The sequence below is a fragment of the Haliotis cracherodii genome, unplaced genomic scaffold (assembly GCF_022045235.1).
Source record: "Haliotis cracherodii isolate W230 unplaced genomic scaffold, xgHalCrac1.p SCAF_3, whole genome shotgun sequence".
Lineage (NCBI taxonomy): Eukaryota > Metazoa > Mollusca > Gastropoda > Lepetellida > Haliotidae > Haliotis > Haliotis cracherodii.
In genome coordinates this window covers 74,657,395-74,671,480 of record NW_027266286.1, presented here as the reverse complement: position 1 = coordinate 74,671,480, position 14,086 = coordinate 74,657,395, and the positions used below count along the sequence as shown (strand labels likewise).

At 41.8% G+C, this 14,086-nt stretch overlaps 1 protein-coding gene across 1 annotated transcript in view; it reads left to right on the top strand.

The window, feature by feature from the left end:
* The first annotated feature begins 5,826 nt into the window (after nt 1-5,826).
* LOC139474498 (F-actin-monooxygenase MICAL3-like) overlaps nt 5,827-14,086 on the top strand; it is an 88,706-nt gene continuing 80,446 nt past the window's right edge. The window contains 2 exon segments of the mRNA XM_071257542.1: nt 5,827-5,970; nt 11,920-12,165. The gene's annotated coding sequence lies outside the window, so the exon portion shown is untranslated.

Here is a 14,086-nt window from a genome sequence, read left to right as displayed (position 1 = left end):
TTTAATGCTGCACACAGCAATACTCCAGCTAAATGACGGCGGTCTGTAAATAATTGAGTCTGGACCAGACAATCCGGTGGTTGACAGCATGAGCATAGATCCACACAATTAGAATAAGGTGACATGCATCAACCAAGTCAGCAAGCTTGACCACCCGATCCGTAAGACGCCTCTTTCAACAAGCGTCGTCACCTTTTACTGCAAGAATGGTTTGCTGAAGACCTATTATACCCCGAATCTTCAGGGTCTGTTATTAATTGAAACAATGTAATACAATTGTTTGTTTCCTTTTACTTTGTGATTTGTTTTGCTGTGTATTCAAATGGTATGCTTTACTAATCCTGCCCGGAGAGCGGAAGGTCCGGGGTTCGATCCCCGGCCGCGTCATACCAAAAGACGTTAAAAGATGGTACTTGTTGTTACCCAGTCTGGCGCTCGGCATAAAAGGGCTAAAACAAGGACTGGTCGGCTCGGAGTCAGTATACTATGTCTGAGTGGGGTATTCATGTTAAACTGCGGCATGGTATCTCAGTGTGCTAGCACTATTTAATCGGCATCAGTCCGGACTAGTACAAGCAGCCACACACACACATACACGTGCATGCATGTCGCTGTATAAGTGCAATAATCTTGGACACGACCTTAAACCCAATTTCACCTCACCTTATTTGTGTTTTCTCCTACACCATGGCTTGTCTGCAGGCAGTGTTTTATGTACTTGTACTTGAGTGTCCCTTCCCCACAGATCTCACCCCACAATCCCCTCTAATAGGGACGTAAAAAGATGATACTTATTGTTACCCTGTCTGGCGCTCGGCATTAATGGGGTTAAAACAAGGACTGGTCGGCTCAGAGTCAGTATACTGTGTTTGAGTGGGGTATTCATGTTAAACTGCGGCATGGTATCTCAGTGAGCTAGCACTACAAATCGGCATGAATCCGGACTAGTACAAGCAGCCACACACACACAGACGTGGATGCACGTCGCTATATAAGTGCAATAATCTTTGATACCTTAAACCCCATTTCAGCTTCACCTCACCCCAATAATAGAGAGACCCATGAAGATCCGGTTTGGCGACTATGCAACATGCTTGTAACAGGCGACTAACGGGATCGGGTGATCAGGCTCAAAGACCCCGAAAACCCCTGGTGCGTTGATCGATGCTCATTATGTCAATCACTGGGTTGTCCGGTCCAGACTCGGTTACTTCCAGCTCGCCGTGATATAGCTGGAATATTGCTGAGTACGGCGTTTAACAACAAGCAAACACACAAATCAGGGAGTCTCCATATGACTGTTGTACTTGCATCGTCTCCTTGGTATGTTGTTATAACAAATAAAACAGTTCCTCGTTATCTCTCCCGTTCTTCGACTAATGTTTAACGTGTCAGACATATTATGTTGTTGACAAAACAGTGACGAGGAAAACGGTGATGCAAACGATCTTAAATTCGTAATGGGCACCTGACCTATTTGAGGCAAACGCAAAATGCAGAAAAGATTGGTATTTGTACAAATCCTCCGAGAGCATTTATACAAACAGAGTTGACAGCTTTTCCCTTGAAACAAAACGAAAGCCCAGAGCTCAAAATGTGATGGCATAAACCAGTTAATCTCACACTGCTTAGAGAAATATTGAAAGGTTTATAAGTTATTTATACCCTCGGCTGACGTTTCTCTTCCAAACTAGGTTTTGAAATGGGTAACTTCTAAACCTGCTTTGCGGTTTTACATTTCAATGGTAATTCCTACGCCACACGTTTTGTTAACTGGCCTCTTCATATGAACACAATATTCATTTTTGATTGGTTGAAAGTCACAGTTAACATCGCATGAAAATGCGCTGACGTGAATCGAAACTGCAATCCACGGTTTTCCCACTGAGCCACTGAAAACTTGTTCACCTTTACACGTCACTACAATGTATCTCGATGTTTTCTTTTTCTTTTGTTTTCTGGTATTTCTTGCATTTAGACGGTTCTCGGGCTTTTCCCTCGTTAGCGGTTTTACATTTTCAACCAAAACCTCGGAAGCGTGTTTTATCCTGTACAAAACACAAAAACTGAGTTTTAAATTCACGAACAGCAAAAGTCAAGAGTTCAGTAGGGTCTTGTTTTCTGTGGGTTTTTTTTTTTTTTTTTTTTTTTTTTTAAAATATATATAAACATTTATAGAATTTTTTAAATTTTTTTATTATTGTTCCCAGAGTTGGGGATTAATACAATATTCCGTCAAAAACATATTTCGGAACGAGTTCAGCAGTTGCCCTGCACCCACATTTGATTAATTTATGTCTGCGAGAGACGAACCTCAAAATTCAAAATATCATGAACAACAAAAGTCACCAGTTCAGTCTGTCTCGAACATTCGCCGTGTCAACGCACCTTCAGAAATACATCGCGGTCATTAAATACAAGCACGACGCTTATACGAAGACGGTGCCAAAACGCTCCCTGTGTGGCATCAAGACAAGATCGGGTCACGTTTGAAGAGATAGAGCCAGAACAATGACTAAAGTGTCGCATATCACATCATTTGCATTGATAACAATACATAATGTAATCACACTGTTGAAAGCGATGTCCAGCCAATGAGACAACTGTACACCTTCAGACTAATATACAATGACGTTACAAAATGATAAAAATCAATCAGACACAATTATACAGATTACCTACAGTCAAGAAAGTTAACTCCACCTATTACATGTAATTCAATAGTCAGTGCGGCGGGGTAGTCTTGTGGTTAAAGCGTTCACTCTTCACGTCGAAGCACCAGGTTCGATTCCTCACAGGTGATGGTACCGCGAAGAGTGGGTAGTAGTTCGAGCCCGCGTGTGTTAAAGACAAGACATCCTCCATCAGTGTGCTTCATTAGAGACCTGGAACATGTCACACAAACATATAGCATCGCGAACCCATACATTGGTTTGCTAAAAGGAAGTAAGAAATCGCACTTTTAAGGGTCACTAGGCTCGGGTCATTGACACTCACAGCAGACTGGATTAAAGTCATTCAAACATCACTTAGTTAGACCTCAAACCTAAAGATATTCAACCTAGCAGCCAAGATTCCCTGCAGAGACACCTTGACGCACGTCTCTAATTGCAGCGTCCAGTCTGGACTGGATCTTTCAAAGACTTCCGGCCTTTGATCAGTTTAGGATGAAAGGTTGGCAATAATTTGCTCTGCGTCATCGACAATCATTACGCCTTCGAACAACAGAGATATGCATATCCGATGAAAATAAAAAAATGGTTCACATGACAATAACATCACAATTTCTGAGGAGTTTCTAAAGATTTCTTTGTTTCCGTGGTACAATGTGTGAAGCCCATTTCTGGTGTCCCCCGCCGTGATATTGCTGGAATATTGCTAAAAGCGGCGTAAAACCAAACTCACTCACTCAGTTTGTTTCCGTTCTTCGTGGACCACATGGAAAGACGCACTGCACTCATCCATTTACAACAAAGACTCGAGGAGAACTGAACATACCCATTGTAAATGACAATTGTGATTCAGATTTACGGTAAAAGATCATTACAACTTGTTAATGCTAATACGTCAAGAGAATAACCAGGCTCTATTTCCCCACGAAACAGATTCCAGTATGCGTAAAAGGCAAAATAGCCGTGTAAATTATATGAATGGATCGTTGAAGGCCAGTGTTGACACCAGGTGTTTGCGAAATGGGTAAGCAGAGAAAAAGTTTATTAAAGCCTCACCTCAATACAACTGATATAAATATCATGCCAAACAATACAGCTGTTAGAGTTGTGCTGAGTCGCTCTTTCCTGGGTTATGAGAGGCTATTTCTAAAATAATGTACAGAAAATATTGGCCCAAAAGCATAAAGATAACCAGTGATGAGACCAGGGTGTTGTTGTACAAAGGGATCTTAGCGCTAACTGATCGTAACTCCTATACTTTAACATAGGCTTGCGATCATCTTAGCGCTAAGGTTGTTTTGTACAGCGGCACCCAGGTGTTCGCGAATCGGTAAGCATGACCTACCCTACGGTAGCACCCGTCACGCCGACAATTTGCATACAAAAATCAAGTAATGTTGCGTAACCAGAATAGAAACTCATATCCCAGTACTTTCTGGGTTCGATGGTATTATGAAGGGTAACAGTTCATCATGAGCATCGATCTACGCAATTGGGATACGATGACATACATCAACCAGGTCAGCGAGCCCCGATAGTCGCCTCTTACATGAATAGTCGCCTTCTAGGCAAGCTTCGGTTGCAGAAGACCTGTTCTACCCCGGATCTCCCGTCACTAGGACTTCTAACGGTTGACAGGGTGCAGGGCTACAGGCAGGTAGTTCACCAAGGCTCTACCAGAACTCAGGGTAGCACCAACTGGTTACCCTAATCACAGAGACATTTTTTTAAATACATACAGGAATTACTCGTGTATTAAATTAAGGTTATTTTCTGAAGTGTAATTACTTTTTTTCATGCTTCCTTTCGAAATCCATTAAATATCTAAAATTATTTTTAACGCTCGTAATTATTTTTCCGTTTGATAATACCATAGGAAACTCTTACAGCCTCTATTCAAATGCCCAAAACCCTGTGAAATGTGGCATCGGAGATTGTTCCTATCCCGAAACTTCTCGAATTCGAACGATCAAGCTTATCACGACTGTACCCGACATTTTACCAGCTCTTCAATCAGTTGCTGCCACCGAAAATCCCAACACGCAAACATACAACGATCTCTAAAGCCACGTAACACATGCCTGTAATTTAGGTTATGCGTGTTTTTAATTGGCCTATTACCGGTCAATTAATTAATTTTATAGATCATTGGGCAGATCCACAATACCCCTTTGCCAAATCATCTAAATAGTTTATTCATTAAATAGCAATGTTTTTTGCTTAAATGACTGTGGTCCATTACACATCCGAGCTTAACACCTCGCCCACCCCATCTACTTCCAGGTTTCCTTACTGCAAGGACGCCCCGTCCCAATCCGCAAGGTTGTATTTATTGGCACCGGACAATTCATTATCAGATAATAACCCCTCCAGACTCGTACCTCCCGACTCTATGTGTCGATCTTTATGATATCAATCACTGGATTGTCTGGTCCAGACTCGATTATTTTACTGACCGCCGCCATATAGCTGGAATATTGCTGGGTGCGGCGTTAAACAACAAACAAACAAACTTGTATGTACGTGAAACCACAAAATATATCTAGATGTTTGTACGCCTTTGGTGAAATAAACTGTGTAACGTTTCAGTTGGATAGATTGGTGAATTATGTCAGCCGCTAGTTTTGATAGAAGCATAGATATGTATATCATATTACAAGTATTATATTATAACAGGTGCTACATTACTTGTAATATATTACTGTGGTGGGGTGGGATGTGTGTGTAGTGAAAAATGACAGTTCTACCTCTTTTTTAAATTATTTTTCTAACATAAATTTGAATGTTACTCTGGGACTGGCCATTTACTATTTGAAACTGGAGGGATCACAAAAATGTTACATGTAAGTGGGGACATGAAAAAATGTTACATAACATGGGTGTCGGCAAATGTGATACAGTCCAAAGATCAATCTTCCCGCTCCTGTCCCCTCAATAAATTACCAGTGTCCCTAAAAGAAAAGGTGTACACTGTATTAACGTTTGCATGTTCTTGTCACTTGGTTGATCTATTCGATATCACGGCAGTCATCAGATCGGCTGAAATTAATACTCTTTTCAGCAGTGCGTTAAGGTTAAACGTTCTAAGGGAGGTAACTCTGAATGCGCACCTGCCAGGTGGCGCTAAACCGGAATTAGATAATGATGGCGGAGAGGTGAAGGTCGGTAAGATGAATCAAATATTGAAATGCATGAATAACTGACACCGTCTCCACTGTCGATTAGTGAAAGGAAAATGTGATTATGTGTGGATAGCGTAAGATCTTGAATGGAATTACGTCTTAAGAGAGCGCCAAGTGTAAGTACAGACATGAGGGAAGATCTTAGTGAACAAAGCGTTTGACAATCGCTCTCACAAAAACTGACCGGTAGCCTACATGTTGCTAATGTTCGTCATCGGTGTATCTGAGTAATGCTGTGGGTTGGGCCCATGTGTCTGTGCGAGATCTTGGTCTGTGCGAACACGTGTTGTGCCTTCTGATACAAACTTACCAAAATGGCTTGATCTAATTGCAGGCGTAACACAAACATCGTCATTTACTGTTTGTAAATTGTCCCTCTGTCAAAACATAACCATGTTGATATTCGTGTATAAATTTTGCATTTTTACAAAATCTACATAGGCGGAGACGACTGATGTGTTACGATATTTTATGAATATAACATCAATCCTTACAATTATAACTACAATAGTAGTCAGTTCATGCTTGATTTGATTCCACAGATTTTATTTGGGTTTATATTCAACAAGTTAGTCATAATTATTTGTCTCATATAAACTGGCTGTAAACATGGTAAGACATCGTGTATGGGGGATTTTTCTAAAAAATAAATATAATCATTATAATAATGTTTTATTTAATGTTTAGATGTTCAGGTATTCCGTACTGTTTTCTTATTCTATATTTCTGAGTACATACTTCAGATACTACCATACAAAGTGCATGCCCCTATATTTCATTCCAAACATGTTGTGTGCTGAGGAAGCAAAAAAGGAAAAATACCAGACAAATAATTGATATGATTCATTAAGCATGTTAAATCAGTTACAAAAGTCACATAACTGATATAAATGTTTGCATTTCTCTACCATCAGGAAAATCCACATTTGAAAGTATGTCGTTGACTTGTTTATTTAATATGTTTTGATACTCCCTTAGCACTGTTGACACTATCAGTTGTAGTTTCTTTATATTATTCAAGCCTTTTATTCTGACGTCTTGTAACCCACATGTCTTATTTTTCTCTGTTTAAATTTTTCACTTGTAAAATGCAAAAAATGTTACCGCTAGATTAAGAAACAATCAAAATTATGGCTACGGGACAAGATGGCTGACAAGAAAGGTGTTTGTGGAAAAAGAGAAACTTGAGCTAATTGTCAGGTCTTTGTTTATTGTGATCCGTGTCAATCAATCAACCCCGTCTTTGATGTTGTCAGTTTGTGATGTTTGAAACAATAGCAGGCTACAACATGGGGAGATGTGTGGATACATCCCACATCACTTGTTATGAGCCATTGCCAGTAACCCACAAGACATGCTTGTACTGGGTTCCACCAGCTTATCTTTAACTAGCGTCCATGGCCATGGTACATTAACGGGTTACACGACTAACAGTGGTTAAGTGAGGGTACATGTTAACAGTGATGTGGGTAATTGATGTTTGTTTTTGTCTTTTTATACATATATCTCTGCCAGTGTGTCAGGTTAGTGGTGGACATTTAAGGTAGTTAACATAGTCTTTCCATGGTTATATTTTAACATTTTTGCAATAAGCTCATCATTGTTTATGATATAAAATCAGTAGCATTGACATCAAGTTCAGTAAACATGCAGGCTAATGATAATATATTTGTTTTGATACAAGCCATGATGTGCGTTAACTTGATATTTGATTTTGTGTTTTCACCAGTAGCATGCATGTTCAGTAGAAGCTCACTGAGGCGAGTGTTCTGATATTGTTTATGACAAGTACCAGGTTTTACCTTTTTTAAAGGGTAGAAGACTATTTAATGTTTAGCGTTCTAATGAGAGATATGAAATAGGGAATTATGTCCAAACACTCCTTGCATTGAAGTCAAATAGGAATTTCTGTAAGATTGAACACACCTGCAACTAGTCATTTACATTACCAGCCTTTTGAATCTTTAACAAGGATTAATTTCTAACAACAAATTTAGTATGTTCATGTTTTATTTTATTATATTATTATTATTGACACCACCATCTGCACACAACAAATTGTACTTCTGATCCAGTAGAATGTGGCCAATATGAACTGGCCTAATGCATGGCTGTGTTGTGTCAAAACTTGCAGTATTATCAGTGATAGAAACTAACATTTTTAGTCCACTAGTCCTTATATAATGATGACATATAATAGTAAACCCTTAAAAATTTGCTAATTACTACTAGTCCTTATGATGCCTTAACTATTGGGCTGCTCGGCAAGGACTATAGGACTAGTGCCAATTTCTATCGCAGATTATAGGCCAGGTTTGTGGTGTATAATGACACTGAAATTTACAGTACTTTTTACAGCTTAGAGATATACAAGTATTACAATGCTTTGAGGACATAAATGCTGCAAACAACGGGTAGAGCATGTAACTGTATCTGGTGTCTATCTAGTGAGTCACGCTGTTTGTGTTGGCCCATTCATGACGCACGTAGGGCTATAGTAGTTGAACTAACCACCTGTGTTAAGACCCGGAGACCTGTACAGGCATATCAACAGGTGGTGAACCTGCAGGTAGAGGGCTGACATTGTCATTCTGCTTTCCTTGATCTTGTGGGTCAGTGTGTTGACAATGCAGGGTTGATGACTTGATGTCATCCTCAAATTTCTAATGCAGATCCCTTGTTAGTTTAGATCCCTGGTTACTAATTAGTTACACATTTTGGAGGCGACTATTCTTGTTGTAAGAGGCAGATAACAGGATCAGGTGGTCAAGACTTGCTGACTTGGTTGATGCATGTCTTCATATCCCAGTTATGTGGATCGATGCTCATGATGTCAATCACTAGATTGTCTGGTCCAGACTTGATTATTTACAAATCACTGTCATACAGCTGGAATATTGCTGAGTGCGGCATTAAACAAAAAACAAACAATACAGGCTTAGGAGCTCTTCATTGATCTGATTCGTCTTGAGAATGTTTCCAGGTTTGTCAGCACCGACCTGTGGGTGTAACTTTCCTCCCACAATGTCAATCCGACACACCTTCATATGACTGAAATATTGTTAAGTATTAAACTCAATAGTCTAAATCTATTAACATGTATTTGACAAGTAATTTCTCAATGAACTTTTTGAATGTCATTCTTTTGTTGAATTTTTACGATTGAAATTGAAAATGATTTTGAAGGGGTACCAGATGAGCTTACAAAAGAAGACATCCTCCAAAACCAAAGAACCTGTTTTGATTTCTAACACTGTACTTATCAATAAGGAACTCACTGTAATGAACAAAACAGGACATATTCTGAAAAGTTGGTTTCCAAATCCGTGAAGTGGCTTAGGTTTGTTTGTCTTGCTATGGACCTTTGTCCATTGACCACAGCTTTATCCATGAACTAATTAGATCCAAGTTAAGTTGCCTGACACCCGATATCCTTGCAACACTTTCATTGTCAATCAGATGATAATCTTGTTAAGTCTGGCTCTGCTAATAACTCGCCAATAAATCAGCTAAATTAGGTGGTTAGGACCTTGAGAGGCTACAGAACTGGTGACGAGCATTTAGCTGAACAATTGCTTTGTGTCACAGCCCTATAGTTCATGAATTAAGCCACAGGTCTGTGAAGCAAGGGTCGACGTCCAGCACTAGACCTCTAGGCAGGGCCAGGTCAGCTCAGTGATGATAAAGATATAACATAGTCTATAAAATCTTATGTTACACAATACACTTTTCTCCTCTAAAATTCCTGGTTCGCCCCGATTATGTTTCTAGGTTTGTCAGCACCATACCCGCGCTCGTGGGTTTCACCGAAGTGGTAAACGTCCGAGACCTGCATCACTTTCCTCGGGCTTTCCTCCCACAATAAGCTGACATGCTGTGATATAACTGGAATAACGTTAAAAGCGTCGTTTAACCCAACTCACTCACACTCCTCTAAAATTAAGACAAATAATTTTCCTGATGCTGAACAGAGCTAGCTAGTCTTTATTTTGTATTTACATGCAGATTAGTGTTGTTTTCATGGTGCAGGAGTAGCTGGTAGAATGCAAACTGATTTTTGGATCTTATTGTGCAAGGTTTTGAATTAACATAACAAAAACAAGATGGCCACTTTTACAACTTTGGCAACTTTGTGCAAAACATTTTTTGCAGACAGGTGAAAATAAGTAATTTCTAATTCTGTCATGCCCTTTCAATTTGATCTATATTCAGGCTAGTAGATTTAAGATAAATTTCTACTCCTGTAATCATGGTAAAGTAAATTTATTGTGAATTGGTATCTGTTACTTGTGTTTAGTTGTACTTGGACCTTGTAGAATCAGTGAGGACTGGGGTGTCATTATATTTAGTGTCAATGTATTGCTTACAGTGGTAAGGACTGAAAAAATCTTTAAGAAAGATTTGCAGACAAAAAAATTGATAGTTTTTAGAAGTTCCCTGTACAGTGAAACTTCTGCAGTAAGAAATAGGGATGGGACATTACACCAGCTGTGTGATCCGATACTGATCCTAATACCTTGCTCATGATCCGAGTCGTGACCGGCTGCAGTAAGAATTAGGGGTGGGACATTACACCAGCTGTGTGATCCGATACTGATCCTAATACCTTGCTCATGATCCGAGTCGTGACCGGCTGCAGTAAGAATTAGGGGTGGGACATTACACCAGCTGTGTGATCCGATACTAATCCTAATACCTTGCTCATGATCCGAGTCGTGACCGGCTGTAGTAAGAATTAGGGGTGGGACATTACACCAGCTGTGTGATCCGATACTAATCCTAATACCTTGCTCATGATCCGAGTCGTGACCGGCTGCAGTAAGAATTAGGGGTGGGACATTACACCAGCTGTGTGATCCGATACTAATCCTAATACCTTGCTCATGATCCGAGTCGTGACCGGCTGTAGTAAGAATTAGGGCTGGGACATTACACCAGCTGTGTGATCCGATACTGATCCCAATACCTTGCTCATGATCCGAGTCGTGACCGGCTGCAGTAAGAATTAGGGGTGGGACATTACACCAGCTGTGTGATCCGATACTAATCCTAATACCTTGCTCATGATCCGAGTCGTGACCGGCTGTAGTAAGAATTAGGGCTGGGACATTACACCAGCTGTGTGATCCGATACTAATCCTAATACCTTGCTCATGATCCGAGTCGTGACCGGCTGTAGTAAGAATTAGGGCTGGGACATTACACCAGCTGTGTGATCCGATACTGATCCCAATACCTTGCTCATGATCCGAGTCGTGACCGGCTGCAGTAAGAATTAGGGGTGGGACATTACACCAGCTGTGTGATCCGATACTGATCCTAATACCTTGCTCATGATCCGAGTCGTGACCGGCTGCAGTAAGAATTAGGGCTGGGACATTACACCAGCTGTGTGATCCGATACTGATCCTAATACCTTGCTCATGATCCGAGTCGTGACCGGCTGCAGTAAGAATTAGGGGTGGGACATTACACCAGCTGTGTGATCCGATACTGATCCTAATACCTTGCTCATGATCCGAGTCGTGACCGGCTGCAGTAAGAATTAGGGGTGGGACATTACACCAGCTGTGTGATCTGATACTGATCCTAATACCTTGCTCATGATCCGAGTCGTGACCGGCTGCAGTAAGAATTAGGGCTGGGACGATACACAATTTAAACTGTGCAGTCCGATGCGTATCACGAAACCATGTACAGTTCCAGTGTCCGAAATAACTGCCTGCCCACCTGCTCGTGGCTGGTAACTATTCTGTCGGGCTGCATGAAATGTTAATTTTAGTACAGCTTATGTTTTCAGTTTTATAATGTCTCCTTTCAGATTCTCAAGTAATTTTATGCGTTATTTCAACTGAATCAAGACACACTTTGTCTCTTATTTTGTTTTCAATTTTTCAATATTTATTATATTATTAATTATGTCTAAATGCGGGCAGGTAACTTTGAAGATGGGCAGGCAACGCTTATGGGTCACCTGCCCGACTGTCTTGTTGGGTTATAAAATGATTTCAAACACTGGAGAGTACGCAGTAGTCTAATGTTCCTATGTCCGCTCCTTGTTTCAGTGATGATGAACCCTCGTTAACCTTCGCTACACAGTTATGGCTACCTGCTCCCCTCCCTAGGTCAGACCAACAAGTGGATTACCTCGCCAAACAGTGCTTATAATCTTCAGAACTTGGATATTTGTGGCTGTGCAAGAATGGGCTGAACAAGCATCTAGCTATGTGTGTGGGATACCTTCTGTTTACCATGGATACCGTCTACAGCATTGTCCACATACCAGCTGGCTTAAGACCTTCAGCAACAAGGTAAAAACACTAATTAGACTAATTAGACTGTTGTGTTGACGGATGTTCGGATTATTGTGTTGTGTACTGTGGTGACAGTGCTTGAATTGAAGGATGCAAGTCTGGGGTCATTGTCACAGTCATGATGTCAGGACCCATCAGAGGCCCATCCCACGGGTCGGTCCCCTTCACTGACTGGGACATAGACTATGGAGTTAATTAGCTCCAGGACAGCTCAGGTCGTAAACCAGTTACCTTAATTAAATTATTAATGCCGTTAACAGTGTTTCGTAAAATGTTCAGCTTCACACATGCAGCAAATTATGTTTTCGTCATAAGCCAAATCATTTTTGGGCGGGGGTGTTAGTGTGAATAACTCCTGTACATTCCCAACTGAAGTTAAATATTGAAGGTGAATATCATGGACATTGAAGACAGCTTTAGGAAAATGAAATGCATGTACGTTTACAAACAACAGTGTTGTTCCTAGCCTCCATCAACCAAGGGTCCTCAGGGCCTAGCCTCCATCAACCAAGGGTCCTCAGGGCATAGCCTCCATCAACCAAGGGTCCTCAGGGTCTAGCCTCCATCAACCAAGGGTCCTCAGGGCATAGCCTCCATCAACCAAGGGTCCTTAGGGCATAGCGTCCATCAACCAAGGGTCCTCAGGGCATAGCCTCCATCAACCAAGGGTCCTCAGGGTCTAGCCTCCATCAACCAAGGGTCCTTAGGGCATAGCCTCCATCAACCAAGGGTCCTTAGGGCATAGCCTCCATCAACCAAGGGTCCTCAGGGCATAGCCTCCATCAACCAAGGGTCCTTAGGGCATAGCCTCCATCAACCAAGGGTCCTTAGGGCATAGCCTCCATCAACCAAGGGTCCTTAGGGCATAGCCTCCATCAACCAAGGGTCCTCAGGGCATAGCCTCCATCAACCAAGGGTCCTCAGGGTCTAGCCTCCATCAACCAAGGGTCCTCAGGGCATAGCCTCCATCAACCAAGGGTCCTCAGGGCATAGCCTCCATCAACCAAGGGTCCTTAGGGCATAGCCTCCATCAACCAAGGGTCCTCAGGGCATAGCCTCCATCAACCAAGGGTCCTCAGGGTCTAGCCTCCATCAACCAAGGGTCCTCAGGGCATAGCCTCCATCAACCAAGGGTCCTCAGGGCATAGCCTCCATCAACCAAGGGTCCTCAGGGCATAGCCTCCATCAACCAAGGGTCCTTAGGGCATAGCCTCCATCAACCAAGGGTCCTTAGGGCATAGCCTCCATCAACCAAGGGTCCTCAGGGCATAGCCTCCATCAACCAAGGGTCCTTAGGGCATAGCCTCCATCAACCAAGGGTCCTTAGGGCATAGCCTCCATCAACCAAGGGTCCTTAGGGCATAGCCTCCATCAACCAAGGGTCCTCAGGGCATAGCCTCCATCAACCAAGGGTCCTTAGGGCATAGCCTCCATCAACCAAGGGTCCTCAGGGCATAGCCTCCATCAACCAAGGGTCCTTAGGGCATAGCCTCCATCAACCAAGGGTCCTCAGGGCCTAGCCTCCATCAACCAAGGGTCCTTAGGGCATAGCCTCCATCAACCAAGGGTCCTCAGGGCCTAGCCTCCATCAACCAAGGGTCCTCAGGGCCCCTTGGTGTCAATTAACGGGGCCTTCTACAATTTTGGAGGGCCTTATCCCTAATAAAGCAAAATGGATGATGATTTTTAAATGCTATGTTCTGTCTTTTAATTTTATGGTCTTAATTCAATAACGCTGATGTTTGACTGCAATGTTTACTTATAATGCACAACCTTTCGAATTAAAATTACATTGAGGTAAGTGAAGGTGAAAAGCTTAGTGCGCCCAGACGGACGTGTTGTATTTTAATTGCGTCATGCACAGAAATGTTGCGGGAATCCTGCAAGGCCACAGTCACCAAACAATGCTGAACAAGCA